Source organism: Stegodyphus dumicola, chromosome 9, assembly GCF_044657685.1.
Source record: "Stegodyphus dumicola isolate Sdum_Otavi_A_Nest chromosome 9, ASM4465768v1".
Taxonomy (NCBI): Eukaryota; Metazoa; Arthropoda; class Arachnida; order Araneae; family Eresidae; genus Stegodyphus; species Stegodyphus dumicola.
In genome coordinates this window covers 160,328,301-160,350,728 of record NC_140776.1, presented here as the reverse complement: position 1 = coordinate 160,350,728, position 22,428 = coordinate 160,328,301, and the positions used below count along the sequence as shown (strand labels likewise).

General features: G+C 36.2%; 1 protein-coding gene and 1 non-coding gene across 3 annotated transcripts in view; one reads left to right on the top strand and one right to left on the bottom strand.

The window, feature by feature from the left end:
• Positions 1–22,428, top strand: part of LOC118184595 (uncharacterized) — a 366,479-nt gene that overhangs the window by 281,823 nt on the left and 62,228 nt on the right. The window lies entirely within an intron of this gene.
• On the bottom strand, positions 4,262–4,334 carry TRNAS-GGA (transfer RNA serine (anticodon GGA)). Its single transcript has one exon. It is a non-coding gene; the product is annotated as a tRNA-Ser (tRNA).

Here is a 22,428-nt window from a genome sequence, read left to right as displayed (position 1 = left end):
CCAGGGGAGATGGGAGAACTCATCCTCGGGCTCAGAAAACCAGTCCTGGACAATGTGAGCTGTGTGAACAGGGGTTTTGTAGTCTTGGAAGACACCATCACCATCGGGGAACAAAGTTTGTACCATGGGATGAACTTGATCGGCCAAAATGTTCACATAAGTCTTGGCAGTCACGTGCCCTGACACAGTTATCATGGGGCTGGCAGAGAACCACGATATGGCTGCCCAAACCATAACAGAACCCGAGCCATGTTTCACTCTTGGCAACAAGCAGTGAGTATTATAGGCTTGAGATGGCGTTCTCCAGACGTAAACTCGGCCAGAAGTGGGAAACAATGTGAAAGAAGACTCGTCAGACCATATTACTCGCTTCCACTGCTCTATAGTCCAGGCTTTGTGACTTAAACACCACCTTTTCCTGTTACGGGCATTAGCATCACTGATGAGTGGCTTCTCAATTGCAGCACGGCCAGCAATTCCCTGTTTATGAAGCTCCCTTCTATTTGTTTTGGTACTCACAGGGTTCGGTAACACAACATTCATTTCAGCAGTAACTTTTGCAGCTGTGGTCTTCTTATTTTTCGTCACAATTGCCCTTAATGATCGTCTGTCACGATTACTCGGGACACACTTTCGTCCGCGCTGTGATTTAGCAGATGATGTTTTTCCGCTTTTCAAATATGCGGAATAAATCTTCGATACAGTACCTCTTGAAACACTAAACACCTCGGCTACTTTGCTTACGGAAGCACCTACCATACGTGCTCCAACACGTTCGAAGTCTGTTAACTCTGACATAATGCAATGACCTCACATAACAGTACTCCGACAACAACTGAACTGTTTAGCACATTTACGAAGTTTTATATGTGGCGTCAGTAGTCAAAAACGTCAGCGCCACCTACATATTTCATTAAATCAAACTTTCTTTTCAAACATGCATTTCACAAGGTGTTTCCATATTTTTGTCCATCCACTGTATATATATCGTCCATATATTCAGTATGCTCCTGAGCTATACTCGGGTGCAAATTTTGTATACAAGATCAACAGTTTGATCTTAGTAAAAGAAAATAAGCTCCTCTATTGTTGTTTTTGTTGTGACTTATTTCGCTTGTTTGACAGTAACAGTAACATCAGAGCAAGCCCATAAAATGTATTGTGGGAAGGAGAGCAAGATTGCTCCTGTCGTTGGCAAGAGTATTGAGCAACATACAAGTGACAGTACGACTTCCGCCTCCCTCCCCAATTTTGCTGGAGAACATCGCGGGGGTATACGGGTTCGAAGGACTCACACCCGTCTTCTTCTACCAGCAAGCTCTGAAGACGACTTTCAGCTCACCATACATTTAGAGTGCCTCCAAGCCACGAAGACACTATATATTTGCAAACAATGCCTTCTCCGGAATTCGAACCGGTGCCCTTATGTACCGCAGTAATCTCCTCTAACTATTATACGGTCTGAGCGACATAATCTAACTAATACTGGGTCATATACAGTGGATGGACAAAAATATGGAAACACCTTGTGAAATGCATGTTTGAAAAGAAAGATTGATTTTAATGAAATATGTAGGTGGCGCTGGCGTTTTTGACTACTGACGCCACCTATACAACTTCGTAAATGTGCTAAACAGTTCATTTGTTGTCGGAGTACTGTTATGTGAGGTTGTCATTGCATTATGTCAGAGTTAACAGACTTCGAACGTGGGCAAATTGTTGGAGCACGTATGGTAGGTGCTTTCGCAAGCAAGATAGCCGAGGTGTTTAGTGTTTCAAGAGGTACTGTATCGAAGATTTATTCCGCATATTTGAGAAGCGGAAAAACATCATCTGCTAAATCACAGCGCGGACGAAAGTGTGTCCTGAGTGATCGTGACAAACGATCATTAAGGGCAATTGTGACGAAAAATAAGAAGACCACAGCTGCAAAAGTTACTGCTGAAATGAATGTTGTGTTACCGAACCCTGTGAGTACCAAAACAATTAGAAAGGAGCTTCATAAACAGGGAATTGCTGGCCGTGCTGCAATTGAAAAGCCACTCATCAGTGATGCTAATGCCCGTAACAGGAAAAGGGGGTGTTTAAGTCATAAAGCCTGGACTATAGAGCAGTGGAAGCGAGTAATATGGTCTGACGAGACTTCTTTCACATTGTTTCCCACTTCTGGCCGAGTTTACGTCTGGAGAACGCCATCTCAAGCCTATAATACAGACTGCTTGTTGCCAAGAGTGAAACATGGCGGGGGTTCTGTTATGGTTTCGGCAGCCATATCGTGGTTCTCTGCTAGCCCCATGATAACTGTGTCAGGGCACATGACTGCCAAGACTTATGCGAACATTTTGGCCGATTAAGTTCATCCCATGGTACAAACTTTGTTCCCCGATGGTGATGGTGTTTTCCAAGACGACAAAGCTCCTGTTCACACAGCTCACATTGTCCAGACTGGTTTTCTGAGCACGAGGATGAGTTGTCCCATCTCCCGTGGCCACCACAGTCACCAGACCTGAATATTATCGAACCTTTGTGGTCTACATTGAAACGGAAAGTGCGTTCTCGTTATCCACCGCTAACATCGTTATCTGAACTTGCCACAGTTTTGCAGGAAGAATGGTATAATATCCCCTTGGCAAACATACAGGAACTGTATTTATCCATTCCGAGAATACTGCAAGCTGTTTTGGATGCCAACGTGTTTCCTACACCATATTAAGCAAAGAAACGTGTTTTTTTAAAGGTGTTTCCATATTTTTGTCCAACCCCTGTAAAGTCTCCGCGGTTTTTTGGCACATTTTTGAACAAAAGTTGTCTTTATTGAAAATCAGTTTTAATCAAGTACATACTGACGATTATTATCCATAGTCTTTTGCCATTTTTCGGGTAGCTTCACAATTCCATCGGTGTAGAACTTCTGTGGTTTATTGTCAAAAAACTTGGGCGAGTGATTTTCAGCGGCTCTTGGGTCGGCCAGTTTTTTACCATCAAGAGAGTTTTTCAGAAACCGAAGAAAATGGTAAGCAGACGGTGCAAGTTTCGGGCTATATGGTGGATGCATCAAAACTTCCCAACAAAGTTCCGCCAATTTGTTCTAAGTCATCAAAGATGTGTGTGCCGTGCATTTCCATGATGGAACACAAGTCCCTTTCTTTTGGCCAATTCTGGTCGCACTTTCTGTATTGCTTCGTTCAAACTGTCGAGTTGCACACAGTACAGGGCCGAATGGATGGTTTCGCCAGGTTGCACCAGGTTAGCATTTATGTGGCACACCCCAACATTGAGCTTCTTTTTGTAACCTGCTCTTTTCAAATGATTCCAAACTGTCATGTGGTTGATGTTCAGTGCTTCTGCTATTTTCTGACAGCTTACGTGCCGGTCTGGCTGCACCAGTTGCAAATTTTCATCGACTTTTTCAGTGACTGGCCGACCAAAGTAAGGTGCATCTTTGATATCGAAATTTCCTGAAAGGAATCGAGCAAACCACTCCCGAGTCCTTCGTTTACTCACAGCATTATCACCATACACTTCACAAATTTTTCGGCATGTTTTTTCAGCCTTTTTACTTTTTTTTTATATAGTAAAAACGCATCGCATAACATATTTCTTCAGCTATTTCACTCATTTTCAAATCAATATAACTTTTTACACAAGCAACAAATTAGAAAACTATTTTCACAAACAATGGAAGCTGAATGTCACCTTTTAAAGCACATATTTGTTTGAGGCAATCGGGTGAGTGCTGCCAGATATATAGTCATCAACATCATCTAGTGGCAAAAAAACGCGAAGACTTTCTATATGACCCAATAATAATAGGTAGCTCTACAAATCTACCTTCGTTTAAAAAGAATAATATAGCTAGCCATTTCAAATCAATAATTCTTTTATACATATTTTTGTTGCATGATTTAAAATCGTATGTATTTATTTCAGTAATATATTTCAGATGATTAAATAATACTTTAAAAATAATGTATTTACTCTTTATAATACTTTTTAACTCATTTAATGCAATTAAAATTGTTGAGAACTGAAGTCTCCAGAAAGGTAAGGCATTTTATGCTTAATAGTAGTTACTGGTAGATATTGTGTTATATAATAAGGGGATTCTGTACTGAGATTTACCTAGTATAGGGCTTTAGAAACGTCCTTCATTAATTAAAAAATTATGATGCAAATATCCATAATTAGAAATTCGATTAGTCATATTATACTGTAGATATTAGGTACTTTTTAAAAGCAAGCAAGATGAAAAATGAGCAAACGCCTTCGCCGGGAATCAAACCACGGATCTCTGGAATTCCGGCCCAGTGTGCAAACCACTACACCACGAAGGCACGCTAAGAAGGCGGGAGGAACACCTTATATACTCCCCTTTAAAGAGCGACTGGGGTTTTTAGGGGACCCAGTCGCCAAATCCTAGGTGTGGAGAATCTTCATCCAACACCCTATTAGTTCGGACGCCACTGTAGAGTCATTAGGTACTTTTTTGAAAGCAGGAAAGATTAAAAATTAACAACGCCTTCGCCGGGAATCGAACCGTGGACCTCTGGAATACCGGCCCAGTGTGAAGAACCACTACACCACAAAGGCACGCTAGGAAGGCGTGAGAAGCACCTTATAATACGATTATTAATTGTAACTAATTATATAACTGTAAATATATTAATTATAAATATTCTGATTGGGTAATTAATTTTTAATAATATGCAAAAATTACTTCAGTTAGATATACTATTATAGATTAAATTTTCAATTACATCAATTAGATATATATATTATTAAAAATAAAATAATTATTTAAATCACTAAGAACTATATTAAATTGCTCTCTTTGTTAAGCAAATTACAATTTGAAAAATAAATTAATGTTGAAGTATCACGTCAAACTTTCATCAAAAAGCTCAACTCACAGTAACTTACCCGCATTTCGACTGACTTTTCAGGTATCAAATATATAGATATTTTTTTGAAATATATACCTTTTTCACTTATCAGATAAGAAAAAATTGTATCTGATATTATCTGTAAGATCTGAAACTTCACCTAACAGTAACTACACCATTTTATCTTATTACTTGCCACAGCATGAAGGGCGGTGTTAATATATATTAAGAGAAGTAAGAGACATTTTTTTCTAGATTTTACAAATTATTTCGAATATGAAATATGATACTCTTCTTCAATAACAATTAAGAGTGATCATAATGCCAATCGTTAAGATCATTTGCACATCAAATGGTTTATTTCATATTCATAGATTCTTTTAAGTTTCAAACCTAAACATTAAAAATCATTTAAATCAAATTATGTCATTTATATCAATAAAATGATTTAAATCATCATTGTGACATTAAAGATGAGCAAACGCCTTCGCCGAGAGAGATTATGAGAAAAATATTTATAAACTTACTAAGCGTAATAAATATTACTAAACCTAAGCATACATCAAATGCAAAGTGACATAAATCAACCATTGCAAGAATAATATGTCAAAAATATATAGATCCACTAATCCTTGCATTTGAGCCTACTACGACTGCTTTAAAACAGGAGACATATTAAATGGTAAAGATGAATTATGAATACAATCTCACTCATGATTAAATGGGAAACTAATTTTGTATTTTCATTTTTTCTGTGACACCTCTGGAAACAAACTCCGAGCAGTATAGACCTTAAATTTGTTTATATAGCCGATTTGGCAGGCTAAGAAATGTGTGAAATCCCAGGTACTTTAGCGGTCTAATTAAAGCTAAAATGTCACGTTTTTCTATCGTGCTGGTGGCACAAACTTCAATTACATGCATCTGTGCTCTCGTTTATTTAGAGATGATTGCCACAAAGGGCAGAGAAATATGAGTTTAATTTTAAGAGGATTTCTCCGTTGGTAAGGCTGAACGGGTGACAAAATTATATACATCAGTGCATTATTATAACAAATACTAATCTAGTAATCATAAACCTAGAAAAAAACTAGAAATCATCATTGCAACCTTAATCCAAGTAATTGCAATTTTAATTGCTATCTTGGTAACATTTGGTAACAAAAGTTGATTATGACATTTGACAAAGCATGTTACACAAGTCTGTTGTATTTTGAAAATTTAGATAAAATTCAAAATTAGTTTGACGTTGGTTTAATAAAAGCTAACGTAAATATTAAATTAATGTTGAATATTTTATTTAAATTTCGATGAGGCGTATTTTTCTTCCAGATAAGAAGTAGAATTAAAAATATATTATGTAAAACAGCATTTATTGATGATTATATTTTAAATAATGTTTGCTGGTGAAATTTTAATACTCGTGTTTCGCACTACATTCTCTTTAGCTATTTGATACAGAAGGAAGGGAATAGTTATGGGCTTAATACTTAGGTATCAGTGGCAGTACATTAGCAAAATGTATTCTATTGGCGCTTTAATGGCCGAGGAATGGGTTTTTATCATCAGCATCTCAATTAAACAGACTTTTGTTTTACTTTCGAAGGATAATGTTCTGCAGTCCTTTTCAAAATCTTATCAAACAAATTGTTCTTCTCTAAGTTTCTTTCTTCCTCCTTACGAACTCTGCTAAGCAAATTCGCTCGACTTTATTTTCATTTTTTACATACATTTCATTTCTCTTTTTTTTTTTTCTTTTTTTTTTTTCATTTTTGATACATTTTGTCGAGAGGCTTTATCCATCGTACATGATTCCACAGACTGAAAACTGGAATTCTTGCATTCCTTTTTGTCCAAAATGGTACATGTCTGAAGATAATGGTTTCTTTCTATAAGGTGGCCAATAAAGTCCCTTTACACGTGCAGTTATTTGATTGTATTTTTAATAATACTTACTGTTATTTGTTCAAAACTTCCGTTCACTACTGTTTTCTATGCACAGCTTGACTTGTCTGAATGTCTTCTTTTTCATCAGCTTTAGCAGCTCTGGTGTCACATGCTGTAGAGCTTCAAACACACTTACCTGAAGTCCATGTAGCGCTCCTTCCCGATATGATTGCCCCCCCCCCATAGAGCATGGTTTGCTCTCATAAGGTCCAGACTTCGAGGCCGCCAACAATAAGAGGCTGATGAATTTAGGCACCCACGCATTTTCTACCGTCCAGTGAGCAGTTAATTCAAGGCGTTCACCAACAGCAAGTGCGAAGTTGGCGGGAGCTTCATATCGTGTAGGTAAACAGTCGTGCCATTGATGCCCAAATTCTGTTATTGTGGAAGAAACCAGTCATTCAACATGCCCAGATAAGTAATCCTCAACGAAGTAGAGACCAAAGATATATTCTTCAGTTGTCTCCGCCGAAAACTTTCTTCTCCCACGTAATCAAAGTCCCAGGACTTGGTGTCTCTTTACTAAACCGTATGCAAAACCTATTCAACACTTATGTAATATTTTCGTTGTTGTGCTTTCGTTCACACACATTATTTACTAAGCGTTCCTCCAAAGTGAAGTCCCTGGTATCTTTCATTGTTCTTTACAAAGTGCACAGACAATATACTGGTTTAGAGGCAGATTTTATTCTCTTCCCCGGGCAGTCACGTAGCAGACATGCATCAACCACATTGAAATTCAAGTGAGGAGCACTGTTGCCATATAAGTAATCAGGATGGGAATTTTAAATCTTAATATCCTAACATATTACATCGTTACACGCATTTAGTTCAGGTGTAAAAGGACTTTCCGGCCACCCTGTACTTCATTTAGCTGTAAATATAGTAAACTCATGATGCAAAATGCAATAAAGGTTAACATGAATCGAACAGAAGTCGTCTCTATAACAATCCGGAGATAATAGTTACTTAAAAGATGGCATAATGCATATTGTTACTCTAATTTACATCAAGTCGATATTAAAAAAAAAGTAAACGTTCCGATCCTCTCTTAAGGGGACTCATACACCTTAAAACCCATAAGAGCATCGAATATGTGACTGTCACAAGAATTGGGATAACTCATTTATTTTAAAAGCAATTACTTCCACATTTTTGCAGCTGACTACATAATATATAACTGCTTTCTGAAATAGTTATCAGAAAGTTTGTGTTGCCACAAATATTTTTATAATTTAATCTGCTTTGTGACAAAATGTTTCGTCATGTTTCCACCTTGCGAGCACAGTTTAAAACATTCTGTTGCATAATTTAATTCCATATTAAATATATAGCTTATATGCTATTTGGAAACTACTGTGAAACAAAAATTCTAGGAATTTCATGTTAAATTTTTATTTTATTTGGAGTCGAGTTTATAAAATGTATTTTATTTAAAAAAATCTATAATGTTTTCGTGCATAAATTTTTTTGATTTTAAAATATTCCTCAGATTGTTGGTTTAGTTAGATAATAGTGCCCATTAACGAATTCCACCAAATTTCAAATACGTACCATTAGCCATTTTTAAACTATCGTGCGCGCAAGGTGGAAACATGACGGAAAATTTTGTCACAAAACGGATTAAATTACAAAAATATTTTTGGCAACACAAACTTTCTGGTTACTAGTTCCCAAAGCAGCTATATTATGTAGACAGCTGTAAAAGGATGAAAGTAATTGCTTTTAAAATAAATAAAATATCCCAATTCTTGCAACAATCACATATTCGAAGATCATAAGAGCTTAAGGTGTATGGAGGCCCCTTAAGAAATAAAAAATATACGAATGGAAAAGAAAAAAAAAAATTTCTTTCTTGAACAATTCGGCACAACTTCTAGAGGTGTCGTAATCATGGATGGTGTTTTTGGAGGCATATCGGCGAATGCCGGGTAACACTAAAATCTAATGATCGAAATATGTGCATAGTTACAAAAATAATAATTTTTAATTTTTGTTGTGAATTATTATTTAGTCTATTGATAGTATATTTGAAATATATTTAAAATTTGAAATTCGGTGTATAAAGTCATCCCCACATGCGCATTCCAATGAACAATAAGAAAATTTCACTTTCAAATTGATTCGGAGCCCACCAGCGGCCGAGCGGTAAAGTCGCTGAACATTGGTAGTTCGGTCCGAGGTTCGAATCCCACGAACGGGCTGGCTGCATGGATGTTTTCGTGGTTTTTCCCATGTGTAACGTGTATACGAGCCAGTTTCCCTTAGAAAGTCCTCCACGAAGGCATCTCTCCCCTTAGGCAGATAGCCCTCGAGGCTTTGCCGTAATTAAATAACCTTAACCTATCAAATTGATTCTCTGAGCTGCAGAGGTCGAGTTTTTTTATATCGTTAAAGATTAAATACCATTTTTGTGTTAATAATTTCAGTGTAACATATATCGATTTTTAATACATTTTTGTCAGCTTAAAATTTTTCAAAAAATCGAACTATTAAATTTAAATTGTTCTACATTAGAGATGCAAGTAAATCCTGCATAACAGTTTATTTTTGTCCGTAATATGTAGAGTTATTTATTTCCTTGTGTATTAATTTATTTGTATTTTAATTAATTAAGATTAATTAATACTATTGAAAATTAACATTTTACTGAATTTACAGGAAATTAAAATTTTACTGGAGTTTATTTCCATGAACTTTTCTGCGATTAGTTTCAATTTCCTCCAGAAAATGCAGACTATCCTAATTCTGTTAACAAAGCACAAGCTAAGAATATACGATTAATAGTTTTTGCTCTTCTTGAGGGCGATCTAAATATTATAAAACATTCCTGTATCTTACTGCATCCAAGCCTTGAAGTAAACCTGAACGAGTTATACAGTCATTAGGTTATTTTGAAGCAGGAGTACATGAAAAATGAGCAACGCCCTCGACATGACTCCAACCTGGACCTCTAGGAAGAAAATATCTTATAACCAATTAGGCAAATTATGAAATTTATAGGCTGCCATGTTGCTATTTGGTTAGCTTGGTATCTTTAATCGCTAGGCGGCTGGTGAACCAAACTAAATACGAACTACAGTGGATGGACAAAAATATGGAAACACCTTGTGAAATGCATGTTTGAAAAGAAAGATTGATTTTCATGAAATATGTAGGTGGCGCTGGCGTTTTTGACTACTGACGCCACCTATACAACTTCGTAAATGTGCTAAACAGTTCAGTTGTTGTCGGAGTACTGTTGTGTGAGGTTGTCATTGCATTATGTCAGAGTTAACAAACTTCGAACGTGGGCAAATTGTTGGAGCACGTATGGTAGGTGCTTCCGTAAGCAAGGTAGCCGAGGTGTTTAGTGTTTCAAGAGGTACTGTATCGAAGATTTATTCCGCATATTTGAAAAGCGGGAAAACATCATCTGCTAAATCACAGCGCGAACGAAAGTGTGTCCTGAGTGATCGTGACAGACGATCATTAAGGGCAATTGTGACGAAAAATAAGAAGACCACAGCTGCAAAAGTTACTGCTGAAATGAATGTTGTGTTACCGAACCCTGTGAGTACCAAAACAATTAGAAGGGAGCTTCATAAACAGGGAATTGCTGGCCGTGCTGCACTTGAGAAGCCACTCATCAGTGATGCTAATGTCCGTAACAGGAAAAGTTGGTGTTTAAGTCATAAAGCCTGGACTATAGAGCAGTGGAAGCGAGTAATATGGTCTGACGAGTCTTCTTTCACATTGTTTCCCACTTCTGGCCGAGTTTACGTCTGGAGAACGCCTTCTCAAGCCTATAATACAGACTGCTTGTTGCCAAGAGTGAAACATGGCGGGGGTTCTGTTATGGTTTGGGCAGCTATATCGTGGTTCTCTGCTAGCCCCATGATAACTGTGTCAGGGCACATGACTGCCAAGACTTATGTGAACATTTTGGCCGATCAAGTTCATCCCATGGTACAAACTTTGTTCCCCGATGGTGATGGTGTCTTCCAAGACGACAAAGCCCCTGTTCACACAGCTCACATTGTCCAGGACTGGTTTTCTGAGCACGAGGATGAGTTGTCCCATCTCGCCTGGCCACCACAGTCACCAGACCTGAATATTATCGAACCTTTGTGGTCTACATTGGAACGGAAAGTGCGTTCTCGTTATCCACCGCCAACATCGTTATCTGAACTTGCCACAGTTTTGCAGGAAGAATGGTATAATATTCCCTTGGCAAACATACATGAACTGTATTTATCCATTCCGAGAAGACTGCAAACTGTTTTGGATGCCAACGGGTTTCCTACACCATATTAAGCAAAGAAACATGTTTTTTAAAGGTGTTTCCATATTTTTGTCCAACCCCTGTATGTGTTAATGTTCTTTTAATATGATATGATCTGAAGTTACTTCTGCTAAGTTTTGGATCTACAAGGTTTTAAAGAAAGAAATTTCAGAGCAAATAGATTTAAAATACACTCAGTATTCACAATATTAAAAGTAAATTTATGTAGCGTTTTTTCTATCTAATCCCAGAAACATTGCTAAACCGTATATTGACAGTAGTTAGTAATATATCCTCAACTTAATTTCATTAAAATTCATCTACTAATAGAACACTTACTACATTTGTTTTGATTTTATGAAACCGGTTTCTGTGAAAATTCAAACTTTGAATAACAAGCCGCAATAAATATTTCAGTATATCATTAAGCATTTTTTTTAAAGAAAACTTCATCTCTTCCTAAATATAAATATTTGGATGTCGGTTTTGACGGGTATGGATTATTTTATTTTAAGTTTCTAAAAGTTAAACCTAACTTTAAGTGTACCATCTGGAGTATTCCAGAAAATCAGAAAATGCAGCAACAGAGTTAAATTTGTATAGAAATTGTATAGAATTTCTATAAATGTCCTCCAAAATTGTATAGAAATTATATGAATGTTCCAAATGGTACACAGCGATAGAAGGAATACGTGTGGAAACAAAATGTTTAAAAAATTTCAATCTTTTGAGTTCGTTACGTCAGGTAGATAAATTAGATATTCTAATGGATTTAAAATTTATGTATATTTTCTTAAATTTTATGAATTTTAATGAAATTTCATGTGACATTTTCTTCTGAGATTAGGCTAAAATGAAAAATTGCGTAAAGAGCATAAATCAAACGTTATATCTCACGTCCATAATAAAGTTATATTTCGTTCCACCAATCACTTGAGCAACATTTTCAGAGTAGTGATTAAGCCCGTTTTCTCTTCTTCTAAATTTTGTTTTTACTTTGAAGTAAAAAAAAAGTTGGAATCTTCGCAGCTTCAATATATAATAAGACTTTTCCACCTCCAAATTCCAATTTCCTAAACTGTCAAGATGGATTTCTAAAACAATGCATTATTATTTCTGAACGAAAATTGTATTTACTTAACTCTGAAGAGCAATAAATTTTAAATTAAACAATGAAATAACGTCGTCGCTGACAATCATGAATATTTTATTTTTTTACCCCAAAGAAAACCCTCTATAATACAAAGTAAACACATGCATTTTGATAAGGTAAAAAGTACACCCTTTTTATGAAATGTTTTTTTAAAAAGTTCGTCTCTCTGGAAAGTTCATCATATTTATTTTTTATAAAGAAAATGTTTCGTTTTTTTCCTGTTTTGTGAAAGCATTGGGTTTACACTGGTTTTTTTTAGCTTAAATTTATAATAAATGTAAAATATTATTGTTAGCTAATGTCAAGTAGATTTTTTTAAATATATGGAAAAAACAAAGTATTATCACATGTGTGAAATAATGCAGTAATAAATGTCAAACAGTACTTCATCATGCAGAACTTACAATATGGTATGTTAAATAAGGGTACGAAAAGCAAATCGTACTTTCTTTCAAAATTACTGTCGTTGATCATCAAATATGGGTCTTACATAGTGATGAGTCGGTACTACCGAACCGGGTATTTTGTAACGGGTACTGAAAATCGGTACATCCAAGTACCCGTTACTTCAGTACCGAAATCGGTACTTTTCGGTATTCATTACTTCTGTACCGAAACGGGTACTTTTCGGTATTCGTTACTTCTGTACCGAAACGGGTACTTTTCGGTATTCGTTACTTCTGTACCGAAACGGATACTTTTCGGTATTCGTTACTTCCGTACCGAAACGGGTACTTTTCGGTATTCGTTACTTCTGTACCGAAACGGGTGCTTTTCGGTATTCGTTACTTTGTAACGAAAATATGCGTCTCTTCTCGATATTTCGGTATTCGTTACTGGAGGATCAATGAGGGTTCAGCTTACTTCGGTTTTGGTACGAGGACAGTAGTATCTGGTTGTATTTGCGAAATGGTGATATGCGCTCCTTATGTCCATGAAGGGTCTGCTCTTCAGACACTTCCGTAGTTGACATGTTTCCTGATTAAGACACAATAACACGCCGAATAAATACTAATTCAGAAGTCAAACAACAAAAATCAGCGTTAATTTACAAAATTTTCACAGGACTAGTTTCAATGGTTTTACCGAACCATCATCTTCAGCTGCAAAACCGCAAATGAACAAGATGGGAAATAATGTTTAGATAAGATAAGAAAGCCTGGACAAGAATAAGCAAGTGGCGCCATCTGTTGGCGAAACCAGAACTAAAACATAATTTCTCTAAAAGCCGAAGGCAAATTTGGATTGGAATTAGGATCGTTAACTAGAACAGAAAGATTTTTATGAATGTGAAATGCCTCTAGAAAATCCAGTTCTCCAATGGAAGATGTTTTTTGAATAATTTTGGCAGCAGAAAAATTAAAAGTGTGATTTTCGGACCAACAATGTTGAGCAACAGAAGACTTCTGTGTTTCCTTTTTTCTAACATATGCCTCATGTTCTTTGACGCGAAATTTTAAGGCTCTCTTAGTTTGGCCAATGTAAATTAAACCGCACTGGCAAGGAATCCTATAAATACCCCAGGAATTCATATCCGGAATGGGGTCCTTGAGTATAGAAGTTGGAATTTTATTGATGGGAGAGTAAACAACCCGAAAGTTAAATTTCTGCAAAATATGTGCAACTTTATAGCTAATTGATGGAAAGAAGGGAATGACAACAGAATTTTTATAATCTCCTAAAATAAGAGTGTGGCTTTTAGTGTGTTGAGATGAGAATTTTTTAACTGCTTGATTAATAATGTTGGGTGAAAAGCCCCTGTCAATAGCTATTGCTTTTAAATAATTTAGTTCTTCGTCAAAGGCTAGTTTGGAGGAGCAAACTTGAAGAGCACGGAAAACATAGGAATAAAATGAAGCTAACTTTTGTTTAGTCGGATGACATGATTTAAAGTGTGGTGGAAGGCAAACCGAGCAGTTAAAAAATTCTCATCTCAACACACTAAAAGCCACACTCTTATTTTAGGAGATTATAAAAATTCTGTTGTCATTCCCTTCTTTCCATCAATTAGCTATAAAGTTGCACATATTTTGCAGAAATTTAACTTTCGGGTTGTTTACTCTCCCATCAATAAAATTCCAACTTCTATACTCAAGGACCCCATTCCGGATATGAATTCCTGGGGTATTTATAGGATTCCTTGCCAGTGCGGTTTAATTTACATTGGCCAAACTAAGAGAGCCTTAAAATTTCGCGTCAAAGAACATGAGGCATATGTTAGAAAAAAGGAAACACAGAAGTCTTCTGTTGCTCAACATTGTTGGTCCGAAAATCACACTTTTAATTTTTCTGCTGCCAAAATTATTCAAAAAACATCTTCCATTGGAGAACTGGATTTTCTAGAGGCATTTCACATTCATAAAAATCTTTCTGTTCTAGTTAACGATCCTAATTCCAATCCAAATTTGCCTTCGGCTTTTAGAGAAATTATGTTTTAGTTCTGGTTTCGCCAACAGATGGCGCCACTTGCTTATTCTTGTCCAGGCTTTCTTATCTTATCTAAACATTATTTCCCATCTTGTTCATTTGCGGTTTTGCAGCTGAAGATGATGGTTCGGTAAAACCATTGAAACTAGTCCTGTGAAAATTTTGTAAATTAACGCTGATTTTTGTTGTTTGACTTCTGAATTATGTTTCCTGATATTCAAAATCTTACTCCATACAGATAATATCAAACACGTGATGACGTGGCAGAGTTCCTTCAGTGCTCAAAATCGTTAGCTGCGTATTTCGGTACTCCTAATCGTTACTAGGGCACTTCGGTACTCCAAATCATTACTAGGGTTCTTCGGTACTCCAAATCGTTGCTAGGGTACTCCGGTACAATAAACCGTTACTAGGGTACTCCGGTACAGCAAACCGTTACTCCGGTATTTCGTTACTTCGGTACTCCAAATCGTTACTTGGGTACTCGGTACTTGAAATCGGTTTTCGGTACTTTTCAAAGTAACGGGTATTTTGTACCGGGTACTTGTCTGTACCCGTTACTCTCGTACCGGGTACAAGAATGTACCGAAGTTGCCCATCACTAGTCTTACATGTCTTGATAGAAAATATGAGTCTACCATCATAAATTCTATTTCTATATTTCTCTAAAGGGTGTAACACATGGCTCAAGCAGAACAATTATGGAGTTCATCACTGTAACTATTCCATATCAAAGTTCTTGTTATGTACTAGTTAGGAACGGAACACACTCAGTAACTGCAAATGTATACATATATAGTACCTACATGTATAATATACATATACACGACCTTCTCACGAAAGTCAGTCCTTACCGGGCTTTTATTTTTGAAACCATTCATCATGTACGTATACTTCCAGTTACAAAAATGTTTTAAATGACGCAAGTATTCCTGTTTCCGTAATTTTAAATTTAAAAAAAAATTATATAAATTACGAAATATAACTGGTACTTTTCCGTTTTGCCGGCGCAAACGATAAAGTCGCCAATAATGGTACAGCTGATGCCAAACGGAATATCTTCGCTGGTAACCTTTTACGCCTCAGTTTCAAAACAAGTCGCAACCATTTCTTACCAGATTGATTGTTTCTTTCAAAACTGGCATACAATTACATAGAATATTTACAAAGATAAATAAATTTATGCTCTAAGACCATTCACGGTAATTAAGTCAATTAGGATGCAATCACACCGCTCACCCGAAGGCGAAAATATAGAAAAGGCAAAATCAAGGGTTAAATTCATCAATTCTGATGAGAGTGCACTAGCGAAGTAAAGCACTATGGTTTTGCATAATTTCTGAGTAAGCTATTCGTATGAATTGAAATAATCCTTGCATTTAAACTCGTATTCCAAATTAAAATTTAACTTGAAATTAATGTAGATAATTACTGAGAGAATTAGATTTCTGTAGCGTAGTTTACGTGAGATAAGATCACTTGTGGTCACGTGATACGAACCGGCGAATCAGGATGTTGAACCATGATAGAATAGTAAATTCTTAAATTAATGTCTTTTGGCAAATTTATTGTCTTTATGTATTAGCTTTTTACAAAACTATGAACCATATTAAAATGTTTATGCCTACAAAATAAAAAATTCTTAGAATTAACATTTTTTAAAAATTTTTTTATGTATATACTGTATGCTGTCGCCTCAAAATCTGCTTGGCGAGATTTGAGCCGGCGAAACGGAAAAGTACCATATAACTCTTTATGCCATCCCCAGTTTTTATACCTATATTTAAGAAAATTTTATATTCATTATAAAAAGGATAACACAAAAAAATGACTGTTGTATGACGAAATTTATTTTCAAAATTCGAAATTTTTTATGTCATTTTCAACTTGTCTTGAAGGATCGGTTATTAAATAAATTAGAATAATCTGAGGTTTTCCTCCCTCTTAAATGCTATTCAGTGGCCTACCGGCGGCCCAGCCGTGAAAGCCGCTGAACACTGGCAATTCGGTCAAGTCCCGGCGATCTGGCTGGCTGCATGAGCTTTTTCGTGGTTTTACCCATGTATAACGTGAATACGAGCCATTTTTCCTTAACAGGATCTCTACGGGGCATCCCTCCCTTTCCGTATAGTGCCTAAGAAGCGGATAATATAAATAAGTAAAAAAAAATTTACTCGGTGGTATTCTTTTGTGATTTACTAGAATTTAACATTCTTTAATTTATAATTTTGTTTCAATTGGTATGCCGAAATAAATTTCGCAAAAATAATTTATAAGTTCTGAAACATTAGAGTTGTCTGGTTTAGTTCATTATCGCAAAACACACTAGGGCTATCTGCCTGAGGGGTGCCCTAGCGGAGGGCTTAAGGGAAATTGGCTCGTATACACGTTACACATTGGGAAAATACGAAAACGGCCATGCAGCCAGCCTGTTCGCCTGGATTCGAACCCAGGTCGGAACTACTAAGTCTTAGCGATTTTACCGCTTGACCGCTGGTAAGCCCTTCTGAAAGGTTAGAAATACGTTATTAATTTTCTTATGCACTTTTATTACTTTGGTATGATAAAAGTGCATAAGAAAATTAATAACGTATTTCTAACTTTCGTTCCAGCTTGCTGTCGCCTGTTTTCTTCGTTACTTAGAAAAATATGAAAAGTAGAGAAAATTTTTCGCGAATAGCCGCATGCCATGCACCAGCTTAGCTGTGTGTTTCTACACCAGAAATGTTCTATGAACTACGAAATTAGAAAAAGTACTTGAGTTAAGCCTTTATATAAAAAAAAGATCTTATTAGGGGACCTTACAGTACCATATTTGTTGGTTTCAGAATTCAGTTTTAGGTCAAGCTTCTAGGAAGGACTCGTTAAATGTGTTAAACAAAGAACAAATTTCTGCGTAACAACTAAAAATGTCCATTTCATATCTTCATTCAACCCAAGAAAACAGTGATCAAAAAAATATTTCCGAGTAAATCAATATACGCTATCAAACCTAGCAATCAGTTGTCGGAACACGATGCATCCATCTTCTTCAGATGAAACTTATTGTGTTCGTAAAATCAAAGTAAAGATCGATTCGTGATAGGTAGTGAAATGCCCCTCATTTATTTCACTTTTATCAATAGCTTTGTTATTTCTATATTTAAATTATCTTTCTAGATAAGAATAATTGTTTTCCGAAACAAAATGGACCGTTTCAAGCTGTTGCCAACACGTGACTTTTCACTAGTCTGAGTAAATTGAAGAACAACGAAATAAACCTTCATTTCGATTGCTTTTGTAAACCTGATTTTAGAAGTAGATTGAAAATTGATTTTACAAAGAAGGTTTATTCATATTTGTTCTTTTATCTTTAGAAATGAATGACGTTGACAGATATGTCTGTGTACTGATTTTAATTCGTAACATTTCTACTTTAACTGAGAATCGGATGAAATGTTCAGAAAAGAAGCTTTTTTCCTTGAAATAGGCAAATTAAGTTATAGCTTTTAAAAATTTTAAGAATGTTGGTAAGTGACACTAGTTTATTCTTCTATACTGCTACACGAATTCCCATCCTGACTTTTCCTGTCAATACCAGAACGCTGAATAAATAACGCTGAATAACAGTATAAAACCATTAAAGATGCCGCCCGATCGGGGTAATGGTTCGTGGTTCTGACTGCGGTACCAAAGGACCCAGGTTTGAATTTCGAAGAAGGTAAATGTTTCTAAATGTATAGTGTCTATGGGGCAGGGGAGCACTCTAAATATGCGGCGAGCCGAAAGTCCTCTCGAGAAACTGATGGTAGAAGACGAGGGCAGGGAGGCCCTCGGACCCGGGTCTTCGCCGATAACATCGCGGCAAAAACATCGCCAACGAAAACGTCGCAGAGAAAACAACGCAAGGCGAAAAGGTCGTGCTACAAAACATCGTGGGAGAAAACATCGCAAAGAGAAAACATCGCAGCTCTGAAACATCGAGGTACGAAACATCGTCGTCGAACATAAAGCGGTTCAAAAACTTCGCAGCTTAAAAACATCGTCGTCGAAAATATTGTGGTAAAAAATAAAGTATCTACAAATCATCGCGTGACGACAACATCGCAGACATGCTTTTTTAAGACTTTAATAACTGTAAATAGATATTCCCATAATTTGTGAGCGCAAGATAGAAAGAAGGATAATTTGTTTTTCATATTTTATATTAACTAATAATTTTTACTGAGAAAATAAGAAGGAAACTTAAGCATAGAAAATTAATTTTTTGTAAAGTTTTTACTGGTAATTTTTCATAAAAAGTAAAATCTATAAGTTGCATTTAATTTTCCATGCTTAAGTTTCCTTCTTACTTTTTCTGCAAACATTTATTAGTTAATAAAAAAAATGTGAAAGTAAAAATTATCCTTCTTTTTACATCTTGCGCTCACAAATTATTATGGGAATATCTATTTACAGTTATTAAAGCCTGAAAAAAGCATGTCTGTGATGTTATCGTCATGCGGTGATTTGTAGATACTTTATTTTTTACCACGATATTTTCGACGACGATGTTTTCTAACTGCGAAGTTTTTGAACCGCTTTATTTTCGACGACGATGTTTTGTATCACGATGTTTTAGAACTGCGATGTTTTCTCTTTGCGATGTTTTCTCCCATGATGTTTTGTAGCACGACCTTTTCACCTTGCGTTGTTTTCTCTGCGATGTTTTCGTCCGCGATGTTTTTTCCGCGATGTTTTCGGCTGTAACCTCGGACAAGTACCCGAGGTGCTCTCTCTTAAAACTGGAAGTGGAACTAAGCTAAAGGTCGGACTATCTCCTGTACGCTGCTCAAAGTTCTTGCAACGACATATACATTTGACTCCTTACATGATCAATGTCATGGGCTTCTGCTGACCATTGTCAGGCAAGTGAGATTGGCAGCAAAAACAACATCATTAAAGATCAATTTTTCTTCAGCTCAGGATAATATGTCAGCAGTGACGTAGCGTTTATAGAGTGACGCAGTGACGTAGCGATATAGCAGTGACGTAACCAACAACTCGTCAAAAATTATGCACCAGAGCGTCAAAAATCATGCATAGCGGCAACATTTTTATCCACTCTTTCCCCATTCGAGCTAGGAAGCTGAAGACAAAATACAAGCGTTAAAACTTGAGAATCTGTATTTTGTCAGTGCAGGGTCATGTTCCGCAGCTTTGAAATTGCTGAATTTTGTTTTTCTGCGTAATATGTGGGCTGCTGCTTGACTCAAAACAATTGTCCTTTAAATACTGATTCTAAAAATTAACTAACTTCCGAATACGATTTTCAGAAAAAATCTTGAATGTTGTAGAAAATAATAGTTTCAGCATTTTCTCTTCATAAATGGAAAACTGGGAAGAGTTCTAGAAATACTCAATTTGTAGTTTTACATAATTTCTGTACACAAAAATTCCAGATAACAGAATATTCACTATACTTTATAGAGTAATATCCAAACTTTTACAGAAATTTTAGCACGTATGTCGCAGCAAATAACGGGTAGCCATAATTAAACTGACAGTGCTTACAGTGTTCTGTAGCGCGATCTATTTGCGAGAATGACGTCACATTTTGTAGGAAGATTAAACAAGACGGGGGACGAAGGATTCCGAAAAAAAAAATTAGTTCCAAAAGTCACCGCTACGGGAATATTTGGCACTGTGTAATAGAAAATAGAGTGTTAAGAAGTGCAAATCAATACGGAAATTACCTTTTATTTTGCATTCAAATGAGGTTCAATGTGGGTGCCGTTGTTGTGGACCACATATTGCATTCTGTGCACAGTATGCACAACAGCAGAAAGTAACATGTCTGCAGGAATCTCCCGTACAGTCCGTGTAATGTTATCCTTCAAAGTAGCCAGGTCCTGGACCACTCCTTGATAGACCTTGGACTTAAGGTAACCCCATAGCCAGAAGTCGCATGGGGTAAGATCATGCTACCGAGGTGGCCATGCAGTTGGAAAGTAGCGGCTAATGACTCTTTCTGTTGTGAATTTCTGTCGTAGCATCTGTTGCACCCGTACAGCAACGTGTGGAGGGGCTCCATCTTGCATGAAAATGATTTCCCCCAGGCATTGTCTTTGCTGAAGTGCCGGACTGACAAAGCTGTTCAACATGTGGCGATTTTTCTCTCCGGTAATAGAACAAGTTTCAGGTCCTGTCGGGGTAATGTTTTCATAGAAGAATGGACCTACGATAAATTCCGTTGTGAACCCACACCAAACAGTTACCTTTGGTGAATGTAAGGGAATTGCTGTGACTGCGTGTGGTGGTTTGTCATCCCAAATTAGGCAGTTCTGGGTATTCACAGTTCCATTCAGGTAAAAGTGGACCTCGTCTCCCCATAAGATTTTCCACGGTCAAGTATCATCCACCTCCATTCTGGCAAGAAAGGTGAGAGTAAAAGTCAATCGCTTATCATAGTCGGGGTACAGTAACTCCTATACACGGCTGATCTTCTACGGATAGAAGCTGATAATCTTTCGTAAGATTTTCCATACCGTACTGTAAGGCATATCCATATTCCATAAGGCATATCCATAATAAAAGGTAATTTTATTCCGTATTAATTTGTATTTGTTAACACTCTATTTTCTATTACACAGCGCCATATATTCCTATAGCTGTAACTTTTGGAACTAATTTTTTTTCGCGGAATCCTTCGTCTCCCGTCTTGTTTAATCTTCCTACAAAATGTGGCGTTATTCTTGCAAATAGATCGCTCTACAGAACATTGTGAGCACTGTCAGTTTAATTATGGCCACCCGGTATATAAAAACGTAAATATTATTCGATAAAATATGCTAAACTCTGCGCGTATGACTTAAAAATTTGTCATGATCATAATATAACCTTTATTAATATTGCGTTTATAAAACCATTTATTTTTTAATTAAACGTAGAATGTTAAATATGTTTAAAACATTTTCTATGTGGGTCAATCGAATAAAAAGTTGGGTATTTTGAGCGTCTCATCTGAAATGTCGTATGACAGGCTTCATTATTACATACTCATGATTTGTCCAAGGAATTTACAATTCTAATCCTGTAGTAAAAGATCTGATGTAGATGACCAGGTTTTGAAAAAAAATTACTTTTACCTAACCCTCTCTATATATTATAAAAATACAGTCACGACGTTTTCAATGTGAACATTGACCCTGTTTTTTGATACAATGCTCCTATACCTGTTTTTATGGACTTTTTTAATGGACTTCTGCTTTTACTTCTATTAATGGATTTTATTTGCTTCTGTTTAATGAACGTAATGGACTTCTCTTTTAATGAGCTACCTGTTTTAACGGATGGGTAGCTTTCGCAGAGTGTGTACTCAAAATTTTCTTTGAAAACTGTGCCTTTTTGGTATGTTTCATGTAGTACAAACTTTCAAAAAAAACTTTCACTTACGAACAAGAAATATTCGCAAAGCACGAAACATTTTCCTTTAAATAAGTGCAATTTATAAGTACAATATTGTTCGTTAAAAGTATGCTAACCTCTGCATGTAGGACTTAATATTTGTCATGATCACAATATAATCTTTATTAATACTCTGTTTATAAAACATTTAAATAAATTATCTTTTACTGTTACACTGAATATTTACTTGCAACTTGGCAAGTAAATTTGATGTCAGCTGAGACTAGATGTAGAAAATATGTTGAGATACAACTAACATCTAAAAAAAAATGGTATATTTGCCATTATTATACGACAGTATAATAACTTTGAGAGATTTTGAGCTTTAA